This window comes from Gossypium hirsutum, chromosome A01, assembly GCF_007990345.1.
Source record: "Gossypium hirsutum isolate 1008001.06 chromosome A01, Gossypium_hirsutum_v2.1, whole genome shotgun sequence".
NCBI lineage: Eukaryota > Viridiplantae > Streptophyta > Magnoliopsida > Malvales > Malvaceae > Gossypium > Gossypium hirsutum.
Genome location: NC_053424.1, coordinates 102020987 through 102045152, shown reverse-complemented (window position 1 = coordinate 102045152; position 24166 = coordinate 102020987).

Here is a 24166-nt window from a genome sequence, read left to right as displayed (position 1 = left end):
GAGGATAACTAAGTATGTATAATCAATTTGAGTCAAATTTACCATTCATAAATAAAAACATTCAAACCGTCCCTTAAATGGACCCTCGAGGCCCAATATGGACATTAGAATCAAGTCGGGACTTATTCTGAGTCTCAGAGAAATTTTCATGAAACTACTAAATTTTTCGCACATGCATAGCTCACACACCCGTGTGGTTTAGGGACATGCCTGTGTGATTACACACGCCCATGTCCTGACCCCGTGTAACTCTCTGACTTACATCCTATGAACAAATTGAAGTCACACGGCCAAGTCACACGCCCGTGTGCTAGGCCGTGTGATTATTTTAAATCTTACAATTTAAGTGCAGGTTTCACACCGCCAAATCACATGGTCGTGTCTATGACGATGTTACCCACACGGCTAAGACACATGCCCGTATCTCTGCCGATGTGCTTAATTTAAAGCATTCTACTTTTAAATTTTAAGGTGCAGGGGACACACGGATACAACACATGTCCATAGGGCAAACCGTGTGTCACACATGGTGTTGACACACACTCGTGTGTCTACCTATGAGGACGGAAATAGGCCATTTTAAGACCACATTTCTCACCCTTTTTATAATCTACCTGCACACAACCTTCAAGTACACAAATATGTCAAAACCAATCAACCAAATCAACCAAAACACAAGTTTTTCATCTACCAATATACCATCTTTCAACCATACTTTACCAATATACACAAGTTTTTTATAAACTACTTTATCCTAATTTTGTCAAAATGGTTTCATTCATTACTTTACCAAAATAACTTCAAAGCATAGATATTCAAACATACAAATTTCAATATTTCAAAACTACATCTTTCAACCTTGTCCTATACATGCCATATAAATCAAAATTTGTATTCAAAATCTACCGGTGTAACTCTAGATAGTGCTTCCTGATGTGTTGATCCTATCCACCGATATCACACAAATCTACAGAAACCATTAACACATAAAGTAAGCTTTAGGAGCTTAGTAAGTTCATAGGTTCATAATAACAATCTTACCAAGCATTCACAAACAATTCAATAAATAATATTAAACATTCAATTCTTGCCAAATACAATTTCAAATGATGAGTTCACTCAATTGAGCTCAATACCCAAATATCAATTCATAGTTCAACATTTATCCTCAACTATCACTTACCCACACATGTCAAATTAAGGGACGACATATGGATTTGAGTACGTTGTTTGCTCAGTGCCACGACTCGTAACTCAGTATGGTTAATACCATACCTACGTTTCGCAACTCGGGATAGGAAATACCATACCTACGTATTATAGCTCAATATGGATAATACCATACCTACATATCATAACTTAGTATGGATAATACCATACCTACGTGTCATAACTCGGGATGGATAACACCATACCTACATGTCATAAATTTTCCATGGATTAACCATGGTCTTATCCATCAATTCACCACTTAACACAACACGAATGTACTCAATCATGCGTTTTTCTCAATTTGAACTTTCAATCCAATCTTTACAATGTTTCACATTATTAACAATACAATAGCAACATGTAGATAAATCACATCATTTCTAATTTAACAAATAATCACACAATTCAACCATATGAACTTAGTTGGGCCAATTTGTAAAAGTTGTAATATTTCAGGGACTATTCGACAACTTTTCCTTTTCCTCGTTTATCTTCCGATTCTTGATCTAGAATATAAAATTATTTACTGATCAGCATCTACTTCAATTCCAATTCAATTCATGCTTTATGCAATTCAATTTTTGAAATTACACATTTACCCCAAACTTTATAGTTTTTACAATTTAGTCCCTGCTTAATTAACCTCTCAATTGAGCTGATTTTTCTCAATTAACTCTTTATTCTATCATTTTAAACTACTTCATAACCTTTGGAAATCAAAATTTCAACACCAAACCTTAATTTCAACATTTTTCACAATTAGGTCCTAAACATTAATTTCTATTGAAATTATTTAAATAAATAATCTCAAAACCAAATTAAAGCTTCAATTTCATGCTAATTAATCATGGAATTTCAGCACTCATCCATGGAAATTTCCAAAATCATCCATATAATCAAAAACTAATGAATTAGATATTAGGACCTAGTTGTAAAAGTCTTAAAAACACAAAAATTACAAGAAAAAGGCAAGATTTTACTCACTTGATGTAAAAATTATGAAAAAACAGCTTATAAAACCATCCTATGGCATTTTTGGCTGATTAGAATGAAGAAATAAAGAGAAATCTAGATATTTCCACTTTAGTCCTATCTTTATTTAGTTAATTTTGTAATTTTCCAAGTTTACCCTTATTTCCTCAATTTTTCTGATTTATCTCTGCTTGTGCCACCCAAAATATCTCTATTGGGCTTATTTACACTTTAGATCCTTCCTTATTTGACAACTGAGCTATTTAATCTTTCTAGCAACTTTTACAACTTTTTCAATTTAGTCCTTTTTATTTAATTGACCACCCAAACGTTAAAATTTTCTAATGAAATTTTGATACCACATTACTAACACTCCATAAATATTTATAAAATTATTTTTGACTCAGTTTTACAAAATTGAGGTCTCAGTACCCTGTTTTTGACTCAATTTATTTAATAATTTCTCCTTAAATTTTAATTTCACCTATTTAAAAATATTTCTAGTATCTCACTCACTTCTAAATATTATTTTTATTTAATTTTCTAATCTTATTTGTCTGATTTAGTGATCTCGAATCATTGTTCCGACACCATTGAAATTTTAGGCTGTTACAAGAGCGCAAGCAGTAGATCTAGCATTTCGAAAGCACTCCCCGAATTAGATAAGTTTGTATAGTTCCATTTTTTTTAAGTATGACATGTACCTAAGTCAAGTGAATTTACGGTCAAATTAATGATTTTGCTGTATTGAAGCTTGAATAGATAGCTTGAAAATGGTTAAAAGATGGAGTTGCATATGTGAATTGGCTTGCATATTTGGTTGTATGAAAGTTGGTTATTTTTGGAACTTATATATGAATGTATGTATATCAAATTGAATAATATAAAGTGGATATGACATTATGTGATTAGGTAGTTTAAAGACATAAGTGATGAAATATTCTAGGATTGAACATTTATGAATGGTGTGTTTGGTTAATTTTGTGAATGGTATATGAAGAAATTGTTGTTTTAGGTATAGCTCGTTGGAGCTAATTGATATCTTGAGAAACAGTATATCACGTCGCAACATCTAGCATTTCTCGTTGCGACGAGACTTGGACCATATGCCACAACGTGACGTTTGAACATTATTTTAAAATTCAATAAATTTAGTGCTCAATGTTTACAAAAATTTTCATTTAATTCTAATTATAAAAAATGATAAAGTTAACCCTAAACCTTTATAAAATTTGTTAATTTTAATTCAAAATGTTTAAAAGAAGAAACAATATTTAAAAAATTTGTTATGATTCGATCCTCGAGACTCCATTCTCAATCCAATAATAAGAAAGTTATCACATTAGGAAAAAAAAAATCTCCTTGACTTTCAAAATACAAATCACTTAAATTTTTATTCAACTAGCAAAAGCTAAAAGGATAAGTAGTCTGAACCCTTTCGTCATCATAACATTAAGTTTGATGAAGCTTTACTCTTGGGCAACGTATGGAATTTTTTGAATTTCCATACACATTTTGAACTTTTTAAATATTTTTCCTTCTTTTCAACTTTTCGAATTAAAATTAAATTGATAAATTTTGTAAATGTTCATGGCTAACTTTATTGAATTTTCTAAGATTAGAACTAAATAAATTTTTTTTGTAAACATTGAGCACTAAATTTTTTGAAATTTTAAATTTAAGATCAAATTAATAAAATATATAAATATTAGAGGGCTAAAATTGTTATTAGATCAATAAAAAAGGCTTGCATCAGCTTTCCGTTAAGAATTTAAGCGTGGGTGACTAAAATTTTAAAATTTGAAAACTTTGGTGATGAAATTGAAAGTTTTTGAAGTTAGGTGACAAAAAATAGAACCTACCTTAAAGTTGGGTGACCACCCAAATAGTTTACTCTAAATTTTATTAGAATGTATGATTATTTAGTATAATATCAAGTGTTATATTTTTTGTTTGGTTAATTTGAATGGAATGTAATATATATTTTTTTAATTTGGTTGATATGATATAAAATTATTTTAAAATATATTTTATTAAATTTTTTATTTTATTTTTAAAAAAAAAATATAAGAAAAAAATTAAAACTATTTTAGACTCTAAAATAAAATGATTTAAATTTAATTATGGATATTTGAGAGGGTCTACAAAATATACTTAATCAACTTAAATATACTGGCGTAGAGTTAAATTTAAAAATACTAAATTTTATCATATTCATATGTGGGTAAAAAAATGATATTAAAAATATAATATATAAAAATTAATGAAACATTTTTCTCAAATACAATGGAAGATGGTCATAATTCAACTTTAAAATTGACAAAATATTGGTGAGTGAAAGTATCATGCATGCATTAAAAAACAATAATTTTCATCAAATTTCGAAAATTCGAATTCACATCCTTTTGGCTTTGAGTTCTTAAACAAGACATCAATCTTTTTTATTTTTTATTTTTTTCTATATAATCTTTCAAGATATATATATCAAGAAAATGCGACGACAAAAATGATCCATTTCTGGTTTGAAAGGAAAGCATTCACCATGCGTAATTATTGTATTTCATCACAAACACCCCACAATCAATTGATCTTTACATTATAGGAAAAAAAGAGACAAATTTGTAAGATAACAACTAAATAAAAAGTTGCAAAGCTGCAGATTATGAAAAATACTTACTTTTTTTGCTTTGGGATATTATTACGCACTACAAATTGCCATTCATTTGCACCACTATAATGAAGCTTTGGGATTAAAAAGCTTTTGAAGCATTGTAATACTTTAACAGGTTTTTCGAAATGGTAAGATAGTATTTGAGAGGACAGATCTAGATCCAACCATGAAATCTTTTTACCCTTGATATCAGCATATAAAAGAACCCAATGTGATAATAAGCACAATGTTAGAAACAACTGGAATGACAAAAAGAAACATTACATTTGTTTTTGTTAATTATGGTTAGGAATTTAAATTACATTTGATATCTTCAGTTTGAGTTTTCCTATTATATCGTAATTAAAAGTAATTTATCATTTGCATTCACAAACACAATTTAAATCCAATTATAAGCTAAAAAGAAAATTTTAAAAAAAATTTAGAGAGCTTACTTTTTGCTCAACCCTTAGCTTCTCAGCTTTAAACCAAGTTAATACTTCATGTTCTAATTTGAATCCTTCTATCAATTGAGTCGGACGATTGCAAAATATATGGTACTTTATATATATAATGTTTATAAAATAATAACAATTTCAATTTCGAAATACCAATAGATTTTGACAAGATAAAGATTCTTACAGCTAAATGGGAGCTAAATGGATAATGATTGATGTATGCATTTAGAAATTTGTCAAATCACTTCTTAAGCAATTCGAAGAAAGAGTTAACAACCTACATCATAACATAAAAAAATTAACATTATTGATTTATCTAAAATTAGTTTCATACTAGATTTCAGACATGATAACATTGAACACAACCTGATAACTAATGCATGACACAAAATATAATTATGAAAATGATAAAAATATACGAATTGTTGAATTAATTTATGCTCGATCACTGTACATTTGATAATTACTTACCGAATCATTAATATAGTACTTTTCTCGAGTTTCATCATCTCAGGGTATCATGAATAAACGGACCAATTCATTACCAATCAATTTAAACTCTATATATTGTCCAATCATTTTTTTTTTGTGAAATATAAACATTTTTTTATAGTTAGATTATGACGATCACTTCATATTCTAATATTAACTCATCAAAGCTAGCAACATACCTATTCAACTCATTCCTTTGCCATTTATCTAGTCGTTTATGCTCCTTGCTTGTAAACCTTGAGAGTAAATATGACTTAACATCCTATAAGAACAATAACAAAAAAAAAATAATGATGTAAAAACATTAATATATGCATAAAACCAAAGGAATGTAGGTGTATATATAACCAATGAAATAAAGTATGAACCTGTTCATACCATGATCCTTGCTCCTTCAATGTTGTTTCTTTATCAAACACGAAAGATGAACTTTGGACTTGATCTAATTGATTATTATCGAGTGACGTGTCTTCACTCAAAATTTCTATTACATCATTAGTGTTTCTTCTAAAAATAATTTTTGTATTAAGAAGCTTTACTTAATAATTCAAGTCATTTTCAATGTTAATGAAAACTAAATTCAAGTAGTTTCTTTAGTTGGAAATACTTCATGATTTTGATGATATCATTTCTTTGTCAACATTCTGTAAAGAAAGAATTCTCATGTTTTCAATTCAAGTGAAATAATAACATTTAATGATAAAAATGGTATTAAAAAAAACATTCAATATCCTACCATTTTGTTGGAAGCTTTGGATTTGTTTCCACTGCTAGTTTCTCCATAACACCAATTTTTGCAACTTTTCACTATTTGCGGCCCTTTTAGATTCAAATCAAGATGAGAAATAAGGAAAAAATCTTGTGAGAAAAATCAAGAAAATTTAGAAGGATAAAAATGATGCAATAGCAAATTAAATAATCAAATTAATGTATTTACTTAGCATTTTACAAAGAGGTTCATCTGAATAATATTGTGATACCATCCAATTAAAATAAGATGGATTACCATATTATATTTCACTGTTTAATTAAATAATCAAATTAATGTATGTACTTAGCTCCTATTGACATTTCACCAATAGGTTCATCTGAAGAACATTGTGATACCATCCAATTAAAATAAAATGAATTTACCATATTATTTTTCAACATTTTAATTAATTTAAAATTAAATAAAAACACTGACATCCAAATTTGAGTACCATAGTAGTTAATGATAATAAGTATGGTTCAATTACCATTGTTGTTGTTGTTGTTGGAATCTTTAGCAATATCTTTGGTACTATTAGCTTTTCCACAATTTGAAGGTTTGAAAATTTGTATCACATAAGTGTCCTTATCATCCATCTTCCTTTTCCTTTTTTTTTCCTATGAAATGAAAATGCATTAAGGTAATTCAATTTTCATGGTGCATGGAAAAAGAAATTAATGGAGATAACTTCTAATCATAATTCATGTACAGTACCTACCGTATTTTGTATGAGTTCATGATTTTTTCCCTCATCTGTGATAGTAAATGAACTTATTTAAGTGATGAGATAATGTAGCTTTAAAGAATATATTAGACTTTCTTAATGAAGTGTAGGAGATCAAATGAAAGGATATAAACAAATTAAGATTTATGACTTATTTTCTTTAAGATTTTCCAACCAATTTTGACTGCATACCAAAGCTTCCATGCTATTAGGGTCCAAGCCACTGTAGCTGAAGGCATGATCATGGCACTAACAGTAGAATATGGCATAGAAACTTATACCAGCATTGCAAGGTGATCACGATCCATCTTTGAAGAGTAGGGAACCTTTGAGACTTAACGCGCCACCAAGCAAGTATGTCTCTATCTAAGGGAAGTGCAGGCTTCGACTCACTTAAGTAATCCTCAAGATCTAACTTCCATGACGGTAAAAAGTTATTGAAGGAATCCAAAATACAATCATTTACAATCTCTGTTGTCAAAAAATTAGAATCATCCAATATTGAATTGGATGCAATCAGATTTCTAGCTCCGTTGGTATATTCATAATAAAAATCTATAAGAACTTTATTAAACTTGCTCAGTTGCATCTTATTTTCATGGCCATAAATCACTTTATATGAGAGCTCCACAATTTTAAATTTAACCTTGGATCAAGAACAGATGCAACAGCTAATTCCAAATTACATAAGTTCCAATAGCGATCAAATTTCCTCTTCATCAAAGTAAGAAATGAATGGTTGCTCTTTTCCAACTGAAGAAGTTTCTTGTATATGTCACAAAGCATTGGAAAGTACAAACTTACAGTAATGGATTGAGTTCCTTTGATATCATTGAAACATTTCAAACAACTCTTTAGAGCTATGAAGTTTTCCCATTCCTCCATTAATGGGTTTAGTTTAAAATTGTCATCAATTTGCTCCTGCGATTTCTCTTGATTTCAAAGTACCAACAAGTATGTCAAAGTCTGGTTCTGGCTTGAAAGAAAGATCATCCCATGATTTTCCACATTGTAATTTCACATTATCTACAACTTCTTGGAATTTTAGTCTCCCATGTGTTGTTTCAGTGACATATTCAATGAATTCCCAAAACTTATGAAGTATACTATACATCTCATGATAACCATCCTCAAGAAAAGTGCAACTAATGAACCAATGAGCTGAAGAAAGCAAGCCTTGATCACGAAAACAAGTTTCTTTTATTTGCTGAAACATTTCCTCATTCAAAGAAGGGTCATCCATAGTTATGGAATATATTTCCTCATTAAGATTCCATTCTAAAACTTATCTCTGGATAATTTCACTTAAAGCCTTTGTGTCATATATATGCTTCAAAGTTTTGAAGGCAAGAATCTTCATATTCGGTTTCCATTCATCATCAAGACCATTCTTCCACAAACTGACTTTCAAATTGAACTTACAAGCAAGTTTATCAAAACCCCGTCTGTTAGAATTAAGTGACCCGAACTTTTATTTAAATAAAATACGATGGAAAATAAAATAAAAGTAAAATCCATATAGAACTAGACTTCTTTTATTTTATTTTAGAATAAGGTTTTTTAAACCTTATTAAACTCCATTTATTTTATATTGATTAGGATAAGGTGTTTCAATCCTACTAGAATATGGCTTTATAAGCCTATAAATAGACATAGTTTATTCCTCTTGTATTGATTCAAATTTTCGACATAATGAATTTTCTTCTCCTCTGCCCGTGGTTTTATTCCCCGAAAGGGTTTTCACGTAAAATTTATGTGTTCTTTATTTTATTTTTATTTTATTTTATTTTTCACAAACTGGTATTAGAGCTTCCAGGTTGTTCATCTCAATCACAGTAATGACGTCTTTGAACTATGAAATTCAGCTGTTGGATCGCAACACCAGATTTGCATTGTGGCAGATTAAGATGCAAGCAGTTCTTGCGCAGATGGATCTGGAGGATGCCCTGCTAGGGATAGATAAGATGCCTTCGACATTAACAGATGAATAGAAGAAGCGTAATGATCGAAAGATGTTAACACAATTACATCTGTATTTGTCCAACGAAATTTTGCAGGATGTGATGAAAGAGAAGACTGCCGCTGCATTATGGAAGAGGCTAGAACAAATATGTATGTCAAAAACTCTAACAAGCAAGTTGTATATGAAGGTGCGTCTATACACGAACATTTAACAGTGTTTAAAGAAATTCTTTCAAACTTGGAGGCCATGGAGGTTCAGTATGATAAGGAAGATCTAGGGTTGATTCTACTTTGTTTGTTTCCCCCGTCTTATTCAACCTTTAGAGACACGATTTTATATAGCTGCGAGTCTCTCACAGTTGATGAGGTTTATGATTCTTTAACCTCGTATGATAAGATGAAGCATCTTGTGATTAAACCCGACTCTCAGGGAGAGGGTCTCATTATTCGTGGGAGATAAGATCGGAATACTGATGATGATCGTGGTAGGACACAGGAATGGAATCCTCGTGGTAAATCTAAGGGTAGATCGAAGTCTTCAAACAGAGGTAAAACTTGTAACTTCTGCAAGAAGAAGGGAACATTAAATCTGAGTGCTATAAGCTACAAAATAAGATTAAAAGGGAGGCTGCGAATTAAAAGGGAAAACAACCAGAAAATTCCGGTGAAGCTAATGTTGTAGAAGACTACAGCGATGGTGAACTTCTAGTCACTTCTGTTAATGATTCTAAAGTAGGCAAGGAGTGGATACTTGATTCAGGATGCACTTTTCACATGAGTCCCAATCGGGATTGGTTTACAACTTACGAAACAGTGTCTGAAGGTGTTGTTTTGATGGGAAATAATGCTTCGTGTAAAATAGCAGGTGTTCGAACAATTAAAGTTAAGATGTTTGATGGAGTTGTCAGAACACTTAGTGACGTACGGCATGTTCCAGAATTGAAAAGAACTTTAATTTCGTTGAGTACTCTTGATTCAAAAGGGTACAGATACACAGCTAAAAGTGGGGTTTTAAAGATTTCCAAAGGGTCCCTTGTTGTAATGAAAGGGCAGAGAAAGATTGCCAAGTTATATGTTTTGCAGGGTTCTACTGTTACTGGTGATGCAGCTGTCGCTTCCTCTTCCTTTTCAGATGATGATATTACTAAACTTTGGCATATGCGCCTAGGGCATATGAGTGAGAATGACATGGCAGAATTGAGCAAAAGAGGTCTTCTTGATGGGCAAGGAATTTGCAAATTGAATTTCTGTGAGCACTGTGTTTTTGGGAAGCAAAAGAGAGTTTGATTCAATAGAGGAATCAATAACATGAAGGGAACGTTGGAGTATATTCATTCTGATCTGTGGGGGCCATCCAAAGTGCCTTCGAGAGGTGGAACTAATTATATGCTAACCTTTATTAGTGATTTTTCCAGAAAATTTTGGGCATTCTTCCTGAAGTAGAAAAGTGATGTGTTTTCCGCATTTAAGTCTTGGAAAATTATGATTGAAAAACAGACGGGAAAACAGATAAAATACCTCCGCACAGACAATGGCTTAGAGTTCTGTTCTGATGAGTTTAATAGATTGTGCAAGTTAGAAGGGATCATGAGACACTTGACAGATCGTCATACTCCACAGCAAAACGACATTTCAGAACGAATGAACAGAACTAACATGGAGAAGGTTCAATGTATGTTGTCAAATGACAACTTACCGAAGTCATTTTGGGCAGAAACAACCTCTACTGCATGTTTTTTGATCAATCGATCTTCATCCGTTGCCATTGAGAAAAAGACTCCACAAGAGGTATGGTCTGGTAATCCTGCTAATTATTCTGATTTAAAGATCTTTAGGTGTCCTGTTGTAACACTCCGAACCCGAGACCGACACCGGAGTCGAACACGAGGTGTTAACAGACTTTAAACCCTTTATAAAAATATTTCTCAGACACTGTCAATCTGCGTACTAGTCGCTTTAAAAATCATATCTTGAGTTTCACAACTCGAAAATTAGTTTCGTGATTTTTACCCGAAACTAGACTCATATGCCCATCTACATATTTTTTTCTAGAATTTTTGGTCGGGCCAATTAGTACAGTTTATTAGTCAAAGTCTCCCATGTTACAGGGATCGACTACACTGACCTTTGCGCATTACGACCTGGATATCTCCCTGGACAGAGCTTCAATACTGATGCCGTTTGTTTCTATAGAAACTACACTCAGAGAGGAATCTATCCATATATGGTATGACTCCTAATTATCTCTGGTTAATTTATAAAGAATTTCCAAAGTCGGAACAGGGAATCCAGAAACCGTTCTGGCCCTGTCTCACGAGAACCTGAATATTTCTTAACATACTGTCCATATGATCTTTTCGTTGCTTCTATATGAAATTAGACTCATCGAGCTTCGAATACATAATTTATTCATCAATTAATTCCACTCCTACTATTTTTAGTGATTTTTCAATCTCACGTCACTGCTGCTGCCAGCATCTGTTACGAAAGCAACTATGCCCATTTCGTGATTTCTCCTTAATCTAACTAGTAATTCTTCATACATATCACAAATTATGATCATGACTAGCCATGCCAAAGGCTAATCATTGTCAAACATCCCCCTACTACACTATTGCCATATCATGAATTTTAACACCAAAATAATCAACCATGACATATGGCATAAAAAGGTCGAATTATCAAGATTTACGACCTAACGTTATGAAACCAAACCCAACCGAACATTCATGCCATTTTCGCATGGCTAAAAGTTTACATACCAAAGTTCAAACACAACATAATAGCCTATACATGCCGAAATGTTCTCCTAAGCCGACTAAAAAGAAAGTACCAAAACTTGCTAGCCGGTGTGATGACTCCAATGACGGCCCGATCACGCAAGAAGAGACGAGTCCAAGAAACCTAAAATAGGTGACAAGGAAACGCCGAGTGAGTATATAACTCAGTAAGTCATAAGCAATGCACTACCATCCATTAATAACATTATCACAATAGGAAATAAGATGGAACGAGGCTAGTTACTCCATCCATACCGAACCATGCCATAGTTCCTCAGACCCATCGGTTCAATCTCATACCAAATCATGCATTCACATTCCATATACTCATCAATAGGATATTTGAGGCATTTTCATACATCATTTTATTTTCGTTACAATCATACAACTAAACGGCCTTTCACCTATTCCACAATAAATCTTATGTACGTGACTTCAATTATAATTGTCGCATAGGTTTCAACTTACCAAGCTCAACTCCAATTATAAACATAGCGCCTATTGGCCATGAACTCAAGGTACTTACCCGATCCGCTGTCCGTGATCGACTTAATAATGTCGCACACTTAGTGTCCATAATGATTCAAACGTATATATTAAGTCCGCACACTCAGTGCTATATAATCAACTCGCACACTTAGTGCTATATAATCAAACTCGCACACTTAGTGCTACATAATCAAACTCGCACACTTAGTGCTACATAATCAAGCTCGCACACTTAGTGCTACATAATCAAGCTCGCACACTTAGTGCTACATAATCAAGCTCGCACACTTAGTGCTGTACAATTTAAACCCGCACACTTAGCGCCAATCTCATGATCATAAATGTTTATACCCGCACTCTTAGTGCCGAGGTCAACAACTCAATACATCTCACCTCTTTTCTCTTCATTCAACACTTTCATCACCACATACATACATGTATATAAATTTATCATTCCATTCAGCATGATTACATAGACATTATGTCTATTTAGATCAATACAAAATATATGCTTGATGACTTACTTTGTGTTGGGTAAGACGGTTCCAACTCGGTTACTCGATGATCTTTTCTTTGCCCTTGCTTGCCTCTCCACCTTTAGCTTCTCGAGCTAAATCGATAAATTAACTAGTTTAACCATCTTGCTAAACATTCATACTTCAATTACACATGCATGTGTATGTTTGTATATTCGGCAATGACAATGGTAATTTAGCAAACCTTAATTTAACTTATAATTGTTCATAACACATTTAAAGCATCCACTCCATTCCATCATTTTAAAGCACATACATTACTCAATATTATGCAAATTCACAGCCGGCATTTTCACAAACACACATGCCGATTTCATTCACTCATCTCTAATGTTAATTAAGAAATGCCGAATGTCACCAACTAAATGGCATACACACACACCCACATGCATAAAAGTCATCCACACCTCCTTTAGCTCATTCGGCCTTCACATTTGCTAGTTTTCCCCATTTTTTTGTCGGTTATATATACATAGTCCTAAGGTAATATCACGAATGGGCTTACATATATATGTATATATACATATAGCCGAATATGCAAAGCTTAAACCCAACATCACATAAGCTCCTAAGTGATGGCCGAATATGTATATCTATATATATTCATCAACTATACTATTACTTTTAATTTATCTAATCACACAATTTCATCTAAGTTTAGCATGTAACACAATCATCACCCTTATTAATCTCTTATAGTCGAAAACCATACTTACCCCCAAAATCGAAATTTCAACATGGTTTACAAAAATCACTTGATAACTCACTCAATATTAACTAAAATTTCAAAAGCTAGTACAAACTTCCTTACCTTAATAGTGACTTAAGATGACCGATTGCTCATGTTACCAACAATATTCAAGATTTGAACATGGGCTAAGTAAGGGACTTAGTAACTAGCTTAATACATTCAAAAATTTCCAAAAGCTACCATGCATTACATACCTTATTCAAGACTAGAAGGAGTGGCCGAATGTCTTACTTCCCCTTCCCCCTTCTTCTTAGCATTTTCGGCCAAGGATGATAAAAGATGAACAATTTTTCTTTCTTCTTTAGATTCGGCTAGCAAGAACATGAATGATGATCCCTTTTTTTCCTTTCATCATTCTTTTTTTCCATTTCTTTATTATTAACTTTTTATTTTGTTATTCATCCCATGATGCACCAACAAAACATGTCTATGACATGTTTTGCCCATCACACCTTGTCCACCTTATTTGTCATGGCCGGCCACTACTAAAGGGGGGGGAATTTGACATGCAAGTCCCCCCTTTTTCCACATGCACTAATAGGTCCTTACGCATTGACCTATCACATTTTAAAATTTTTTTCGCATAAGTCCTATTGACTAAATTCACATGCAATCGAATAAATCGAAGCTTGAAATTTTCACACATTCATAATTACATATTCTAGACAATAATTATCACATTCAAACATTTCGGTGACTCGGTTTAGCGGTCCTGAAACCACTTCCCGACTAGGGTAAATTTTGGGCTGTTACAACTCTCCCCCACTTGAGAAATTTTCGTCCCCGAAAATCTTACCGGTAAATAGGTTTGAGTATCGTTCTTTCATTGAGCTCTCGGTTTCCCAAGTAGCTTCCTCGATCCCGTGTTTGAGCCATAACACCTTCACTAACGGAACCCTTTTGTTTCGCAACTCCTTCACTTCACGAGCTAGGATACGTATCGGTTCTTCTTCATAACTCATATCGGCTTGAATTTCAACCTCTGATGGGCTAATTATGTGCGATGGATCAGATCGATAGCGTCGAAGCATCGAAACATGAAAGACGTCGTGAATCTTTTCAAGCTCAGGGGGCAAAATCAATCTATACGCAACCGGACCAACTCGTTCGGAGATTTCGTACGGCCCAATGAATCTCGGGCTCAACTTGCCCTTACGGCCAAACTTGAGTACCTTTTTCCAAGGCGAAACTTTAAGGAACACTTTATCTCCCACCTGATATTCAATGTCCTTTCGTTTCAAGTCCGCATACGATTTCTGACGATCTGTGGCTGCCTTCAGACTTTCACGGATTACTTTTACTTTCCGTTCGACATCTTTAATCAAATCAACTCCGAAAATTTTACTTTCACCGAGCTCGGTCCAAAACAATGGTGTACGGCATTTACGCCCGTACAAAGCCTCGTAAGGTGCCATCTTAATACTTGATTGAAAACTATTGTTGTAAGCGAATTCAATCAAAGGTAAATACCGTTCCCATGAACCACTAAACTCGAGGATGCAACATCTCAACATATCCTCAAGTATCTGAATTATCCGCTCGGATTGACCATCGGTTTGTGGATGAAAAGCGGTGCTAAAATGCAGCTTGGTACCCAACGCTTCTTGCAATTTCTTCCAAAATCGTGAGGTGAATCTTGGATCTCTATCCGACACGATAGAAATAGGTACTCCATGTAATCTCACAATCTGAGAAACATACGATTCGGCTAGTTTATCCAATGAAAAATCCGTACGCACGGGGATAAAGTGAGCCGACTTAGTCAGTCTATCAACAACAACCCAAATCGCATCCTTCTTACTTGCTGACAATGGCAGTCCGGACACAAAGTCCATTGTGACTCGATCCCATTTCCACTCGGGTATCATGATCGGCTGAAGTAATCCTGAAGGCACTTGATGTTCTGCTTTCACTTGTTGACATATTAAACATCTCGAAACAAAGTCGGAGATGTCCCGTTTCATACCATGCCACCAAAACCGACGTTTCAAATCGTTGTACATTTTCGTACTCCCCGGGTGAATTGACATTCGGCTACAATGAGCTTCGTTCAGAATCATCGAAATGAGTTCTGAATTTCTTGGAACACACAACCGACTTCTGAACCTCAAACAATCATCATCATCAATTTGAAATTCGGATTCCATATTCGGAATACATTCAGCCCGTTTTGCAACCAATTCATCGTTGACTTTTTGAGCTTCACGAATTTGATGAATCAATGATGGTTTGGCCTTTAATTCAGCTACTAACACATTGTCGGGTAGAACAGACAAGCGCACATTCATCGCTCGTAAAGCAAACAGCGATTTCCGGCTTAAGGCGTCCGCAACCACATTAGCCTTTCCCGGATGGTAATCAATGACAAGCTCGTAATCTTTCAACAACTCAAGCCAACGTCTTTGTCGCAGATTTAAGTACCTTTGAGTCATCAAATATTTGAGACTTTTGTGATCCGAAAATACATGGCACTTTTCACCAAACAAATAATGTCGCCATATTTTCAAAGCAAATACGATGGCGGCTAGCTCGAGATCATGGGTTGGATAATTTCTCTCGTGTGGCTTCAATTGTCTCGACGCATAGGCCACAACTCAGCCTTCTTGCATCAATACGCAACCCAACCCGAGTAGGGATGCGTCACTATAAATGACAAACTCTTTGCCTGATTCGGGTTGCACTAAAATTGGAGCTTTAGTCAAATGAGTTTTCAGTTGATCGAAGCCTTTCTGACATTTCTCCGTCCATTCGAACTTAGCATCCTTTTGAAGTAGCTTCGTCATTGGTGTGGCTATCATCGAGAAACCTTTGACAAATCGTCGGTAATAATCGGCGAGTCCCAAAAAGCTCCGAACCTCAGTAATATTTCTCGGAGGTTTCCAGTTAAGTATGGCTGAGATTTTGTTCGGGTCAACTCGAATACCCAATGCGGATACCACATGACCCAAGAAGCTAACCTCTCTTAACCAGAACTCACACTTACTGAACTTAGCATATAACTTCTTATCCTGCAAAACTTGCAACACTAATCTCAAGTGTTCAGCATGTTCGATCTCATCTCTTGAATAGACCAAGATGTCATCAATGAACACAACTACGAACCGATCCAAATATGGTCTGAAGATCCGATTCATCAAATCCATAAATACTGCAGGGGCATTAGTGAGCCCAAACGGCATCACTAAGAACTCGTAGTGACCGTACCTCGTTCTGAAAGCAGTTTTGGGTATGTCCGAATCTCGAATTCGCAACTGATAATAGCCCGATCTCAAATCTATTTTTTTGAGAACACTGAGGCTCCCTTCAGTTGGTCGAACAAATCATCGATGCGCGGCAACGGATATTTGTTCTTTATCGTCACTTTATTCAGTTGACGATAGTGAATGCACAACCTCATGGTTCCGTCCTTCTTTTTTACGAACAATACTGGTGCACCTCAAGGTGAGAAACTTGGTCGAGCAAAACCTCTATCCGTCAATTCTTGCAACTGAGATTTTAACTCTTTCAACTCGGTTGGTGCCATACGATACGGAGTTATCGAAATCGGCGTAGTCCCAGGTACAAGCTCAATACCAAACTCTACCTCCCGAACAGGTGGCAAACCCGGTAACTCTTCAGGAAAAACATCCGGGTATTCACAAACCACCGGCACAAATTCGGGTTTCTTTTCTAACTCTTTGTCATCAAGTACATACGCAAGGTATGCTTCGCACCCTTTTCTTACATATTTCTGGGCCAACATTGCTGATATTACAGCTGGCAACCCCTCCAAATCCGTAGACTCAACTCGGATTATCTCGTTATTTGCGCACCTCAAATCAATAGTCTTGCTTTTGCAATTCACAACCGCATCATGCGCGGTCAACCAATCCAAACCAAGAATAACGTCAAATTCGTCAAACGGCAAAAGCATCAAATCGGCCGAAAGACAGGATTCTCGAATTTTTAGAGGGCATCTCTTACACACTTTATCAACAAGTACGCATTGACCCAAAGGGTTTGACACTCGAATTACGAACTCAGTAGACTCAACAGGTAGAGTCTTACTGGATGCTAAGGTTTCGCATACATATGAATGAGTAGAGCCAGGGTCAATCAATGCAATCACATTAGTATCAAAGAGAGTGAAGGTACCAGTGATGACGTCAGGGGAGGATGCCTCCTCTCGTGCGCGAATGGCATATGCTCTAGCAGGAGTACGGTTCTCGGCTCGAACAGCCGTATCAGAGGCCCCTCTCTGACTACCACCCCTACCTCCTAAAATTCTCGGTGGTCTACCTCTAGTTGTCACCCCACTAGGTCTTGCACCTTGAATCTTATTCTTCTCATCAAGCTCCGTGCAATCTCTAATGAAGTGGTCCTTCGAACCGCATCCGTAACAGGCCCTGTTAGTAGACTTACCCCAACATTCACCTAGGTGTCGTCTTCCGCATTGGGGACATTCAGGTTTCTCTTGACGATTATTGCCCACACTAGCTACCGAAGTAGCTCGGGAGTCCGTCGATGGTCGTGCTCTGATGGAAATTCCCGCAGTCATCCTCGACTTATTAGTGTCCTCCCTGAACTTCTTTACGGCTGAGAACGGAGCTTTACCCGTCGATCTTTTACGATAGTCTCTAGCTTCAAATTCAGCCTTCTTCTTCTCCTTTCCAAGTTCTTCCGCCTTGCAGGCTCGTTCGACTAGTGTTACGAATTCTTTTATTTCCAAAATACCCATTAGTAGCTTTAAATCTTTATTCAATCCTTCTTCGAATCTTTTGCACATAGCAACCTCATCAGCTACACACTCCCGGGCATACCTACTGAGTCTTACGAATTCATGTTCATATTCAGATACTGTCATACGGTCTTGCTTGAGTTCCAAGAATTCCTTACGCTTTTGATCAATGAACCGTTGACTAATATATTTCTTTCGAAATTCCGTCTGAAAGAAGTCCCAAGTTACTCGTTCGTTTGGGACTATGGAAATCAGGGTCCTCCACCAATAGTAGGCTGAGTCTCGCAACAAGGATATAGCACACTTTAGACATTCATCGGGTGTGCATGACAGTTCATCAAACACCCGAATGGTGTTATCAAGCCAGAACTCGGCCCTTTCAGCATCATCAGTAACTATGGCCCTGAACTCCTCAGCCCCGCGCTTCCTAATCAAGTCTACAGGTGGCTTACTCAGCCTCCCAGAATCAGTGACTGATGGCATTACGGGCTCTTGGGGTGGATTATTCCAATTCGGGAATTGTTGGACAGCCGGATTGGTTCGGGCATATTGCGCGACCCACTCATTCATCATGGTAAAGAAGGCTTGTTTAGCCCCCTCACCTTGATTATTCGCAGATGACTGAGGTTCAACAGGCGGTGTCCCTTGTGCAGGAGCAGCCGCTACACTTTCAACGTCATCCGCTAAGATTCTTTCTACACCGGGGTCCATTTACTAATCAAAACAAAAACATTTTAACCGTCAGAAGTCATCACACAGTTAAACATTAACATTCGGCATGTATAGCTAGACTCATACGTGCTATGGTAGTCCTAGAACCGACTAAACCATAGCTCTGATACCAATCAAATGTAACACCCCGAACCCGAGACCGACACCGGAGTCGAACACGAGGTGTTAACAGACTTTAAACCCTTTATAAAAATATTTCTCAGACACTGCCAATCTGCATACTAGTCGCTTTAAAAATCATATCTTGAGTTTCACAACTTGAAAATCAGTTTCGTGATTTTTCCCCAAAACTAGACTCATATGCCCATCTACATATTTTTTTCTAGAATTTTTGGTCGGGCCAATTAGTACAGTTTATTAGTCAAAGTCTCCCATGTTACAGGGATCGACTACACTGACCTTTGCGCATTACGACCTGGATATCTCCCTGGACAAAGCTTCAATACTGATGCTGTTTGTTTCTATAGAAACTAGACTCAGAGAGGAATCTATCCATATATGGTATGACTCCTAATTATCTCTGGTTAATTTATAAAGAATTTCCAAAGTCGGAACAGGGAATCCAGAAACCGTTCTGGCCCTGTCTCACGAGAACCTGAATATCTCTTAACATACTGTCTATATGATGTTTTCGTTGCTTCTATATGAAAATAGACTCATCGAGCTTCGAATACATAATTTATTCATCAATTAATTCCACTCCTACTATTTTTAGTGATTTTTCAATCTCACGTCACTGCTACTGCCAGCATCTGTTACGAAAGCAACTATGCCCATTTCGTGATTTCTCCTTAATCTAACTAGTAATTCTTCATACATATCACAAATTATGATCATGACTAGCCATGCCAAAGGCTAATCATTGTCAAACATCCCCCTACTACACTATTGCCATATCATGAATTTTAACACCAAAATAATCAACCATGACATATGGCATAAAAAGGTCGAATTATCAAGATTTACGACCTAACGTTATGAAACCAAACCCAACCGAACATTCATGCCATTTTCGCATGGCTAAAAGTTTACATACCAAAGTTCAAACACAATATAATAGCCTATACATGCCGAAATGTTCTCCTAAGCCGACTAAAAAGAAAGTACCAAAACTTGCTAGCCGGTGTGATGACTCCAATGACGGCCCGATCACGCAAGAAGAGACGAGTCCAAGAAACCTAAAATAGGTGACAAGGAAACGCCGAGTGAGTATATAACTCAGTAAGTCATAAGCAATGCACTACCATCCATTAATAACATTATCACAATAGGAAATAAGATGGAACGAGGCTAGTTACTCCATCCATACCGAACCATGCCATAGTTCCTCAGACCCATCGGTTCAATCTCATACCAAATCATGCATTCACATTCCATATACTCATCAATAGGATATTTGAGGCATTTTCATACATCATTTTATTTTCGTTACAATCATACAACTAAACGGCCTTTCACCTATTCTACAATAAATCTTATGTACGTGACTTCAATTATAATTGTCGCATAGGTTTCAACTTACCAATCTCAACTCCAATTATAAACATAGCGCCTATTGGCCATGAACTCAAGGTACTTACCCGATCCGCTGTCCGTGATCGACTTAATAATGTCGCACACTTAGTGTCCATAATGATTCAAACGTATATATTAAGTCCGCACACTCAGTGCTATATAATCAACTCGCACACTTAGTGCTATATAATCAAACTCGCACACTTAGTGCTACATAATCAAGCTCGCACACTTAGTGCTACATAATCAAGCTCGCACACTTAGTGCTGTACAATTTAAACCCGCACACTTAGCGCCAATCTCATGATCATAAATGTTTATACCCGCACTCTTAGTGCCGAGGTCAACAACTCAATACATCTCACCTCTTTTCTCTTCATTCAACACTTTCATCACCACATACATACATGTATATAAATTTATCATTCCATTCAGCATGATTACATAGACATTATGTCTATTTAGATCAATACAAAATATATGCTTGATGACTTACTTTGTGTTGGGTAAGACGGTTCCAACTCGGTTACTCGATGATATTTTCTTTGCCCTTGCTTGCCTCTCCACCTTTAGCTTCTTGAGCTAAATCGATAAATTAACTAGTTTAACCATCTTGCTAAACATTCATCTTCAATTACACATGCATGTGTATGTTTGTATATTCGGCAATGACAATGGTAATTTAGCAAACCTTAATTTAACTTATAATTGTTCATAACACATTTAAAGCATCCACTCCATTCCATCATTTTAAAGCACATACATTACTCAATATTATCCAAATTCACAGTCGGCATTTTCACAAACACACATGCCGATTTCATTCACTCATCTCTAATGTTAATTAAGAAATGCCGAATGTCACCAACTAAATGGCATACACACACACCCACATGCATAAAAGTCATCCACACCTCCTATAGCTCATTCGGCCTTCACCTTTGCTAGTTTTCCCCATTTTTTTGTCGGTTATATATACATAGTCCTAAGGTAATATCACGAATGGGCTTACATATATATGTATATATACATATAGCCGAATATGCAAAGCTTAAACCCAACATCACATAAGCTCCTAAGTGATGGCCGAATATGTATATCTATATATATTCATCAACTATACTATTACTTTTAATTTATCTAATCACACAATTTCATCTAAGTTTAGCATGTAACACAATCATCACCCTTATTAATCTCTTATAGTCGAAAACCATACTTACCCCCAAAATCGAAATTTCAACATGGTTTACAAAAATCACTTGATAACTCACTCAATATTAACTAAAATTTCAAAAGCTAGTACAAACTTCCTTACCTTAATAGTGACTTAAGATGACCGATTGCTCATGTTACCAACAATATTCAAGATTTGAACATGGGCTAAGTAAGGGACTTAGTAACTAGCTTAATACATTCAAAAATTTCCAAAAGCTACCATGCATTACATACCTTATTCAAGACTAGAAGGAGTGGCCGAATGTCTTACTTCCCCTTCCCCCTTCTTCTTAGCATTTTCGGCCAAGGATGATAAAAGATGAACAATTTTTCTTTCTTCTTTAGATTCGGCTAGCAAGAACATGAATGATGATCCCTTTTTTTTTCCTTTCATCATTCTTTTTTTCCATTTCTTTATTATTAACTTTTTATTTTGTTATTCATCCCATGATGCACCAACAAAACATGTCTATGACATGTTTTGCCCATCACACCTTGTCCACCTTATTTGTCATGGCCGGCCACTACTAAAGGGGGGGAATTTGACATGCAAGTCCCCCCTTTTTCCACATGCACTAATAGGTCCTTACGCATTGACCTATCACATTTTAAAATTTTTTTCGCATAAGTCCTATTGACTAAATTCACATGCAATCGACTAAATCGAAGCTTGAAATTTTCACACATTCATAATTACATATTCTAGACAATAATTATCACATTCAAACATTTCGGTGACTCGGTTTAGCGGTCCCGAAACCACTTCCCGACTAGGGTAAATTTTGGGCTGTTACACCTGTGTATGCTCATGTTGATAATGGAAAATTGGAACCGAGATCCATTAAATGCGTTTTTCTTGGTTATAAAGCTGGTGTAAAATGGTATAAGTTATAGTGTCCTAAAAATAGAAAAGTTGTGATTAGCAGAGATGTTGTTTTTGATGAAACTGCTATGCTACCTAACTTATCTCTTAAAGACTATTCCAATAAAGAAAATCAAAAGCAAGTGGAGCATCAGATTAATACAGAGTCAACTCCTCAAGCGAGAACAAAAATTGAGAATAGAGTTGCTTCTTCACCATAATACTCTATCTCCAAAAATAGAACTAGAAGAGAAATTAAACCTCCAAAGAAGTATGCCGAGGCTAATCTAGTTGTTTATGCTTTAAATATGGCTGAAGATATAGATGCGAATCAAGAGCCATCTAATTATTCTGAGGCGGTTAGCTGTAAAGACTCAGAAAAGTGGATGTTTGCTATGCAAGAAGAGATGAAATCCTCCATAAAAGCAGAACATGGGACCTTGTGAAACTTCCTAAAGGTAAAAAGGCTGTTCGCTGTAAATGGGTGATCAAAAAGAAAGAAGGGACTCCAGAAGTTGAAGAACTCAGATATAAAGCAAGGCTTGTTGCAAAGGGTTACAGTCAAATTCCAGGAGTGAACTTCACAGATATGTTCTCCCCAGTTGTTAAGCATAGTTTGATTCGAGCTTTGCTTGGTATTGTGGCCATGCATGATTTGGAGCTTGAGTAGTTAGATGTAAAAACTGAATTTCTGCATAGAGAACTTGAGGAGGATATTTACATGCAACAACCAGAGGGTTTTGTAGTCTCAGAAAAAGAGGACTATGTTTGCTTGCTGAAAAAGTCCCTTTACGGTTTGAAACAGTCACCAAGACAGTGGTACAAGAGGTTTGTCCTTTATGAATTCTCATGATTTCAAAAGAAATAGTTTTGACAGTTGTGTTTACTTTAAGAAAAATAGTGATAGTTCTTTTCTGTATCTACTTCTTTATATTGATGACATGTTGATAGCAGCAAAAGATAAAGGAGAGATAAGAAAGGTCAAAGCCCAACTAAGTGAAGAATTTGAGATGAAAGATTTGGGACCAGTAAAGAAGACACTTGGTATGGAAATTCTCAGAGATAGAAAGGCAAGTAAATTGTACCTAAGTCAGAAAGGGTACATTGAGAAAGTTCTCTACAAGTTCAATATGAAGAGTGCTAAGCCTGTTAGTACTCCTTTAGCAGCTCATTTTAGACTTTCATCGGCTTTGTCTCCACAATCAGATGATGAGATTGAGTACATGTCACACGTTCCATACTCTAGTGAAGTGGGATCTCTCATGTATGCTATGGTTTGTTTACGTTTAGATCTATCATATGCAGTCAGTGCAGTTAGCAGATACATGACGAATCCTGGTAAAGA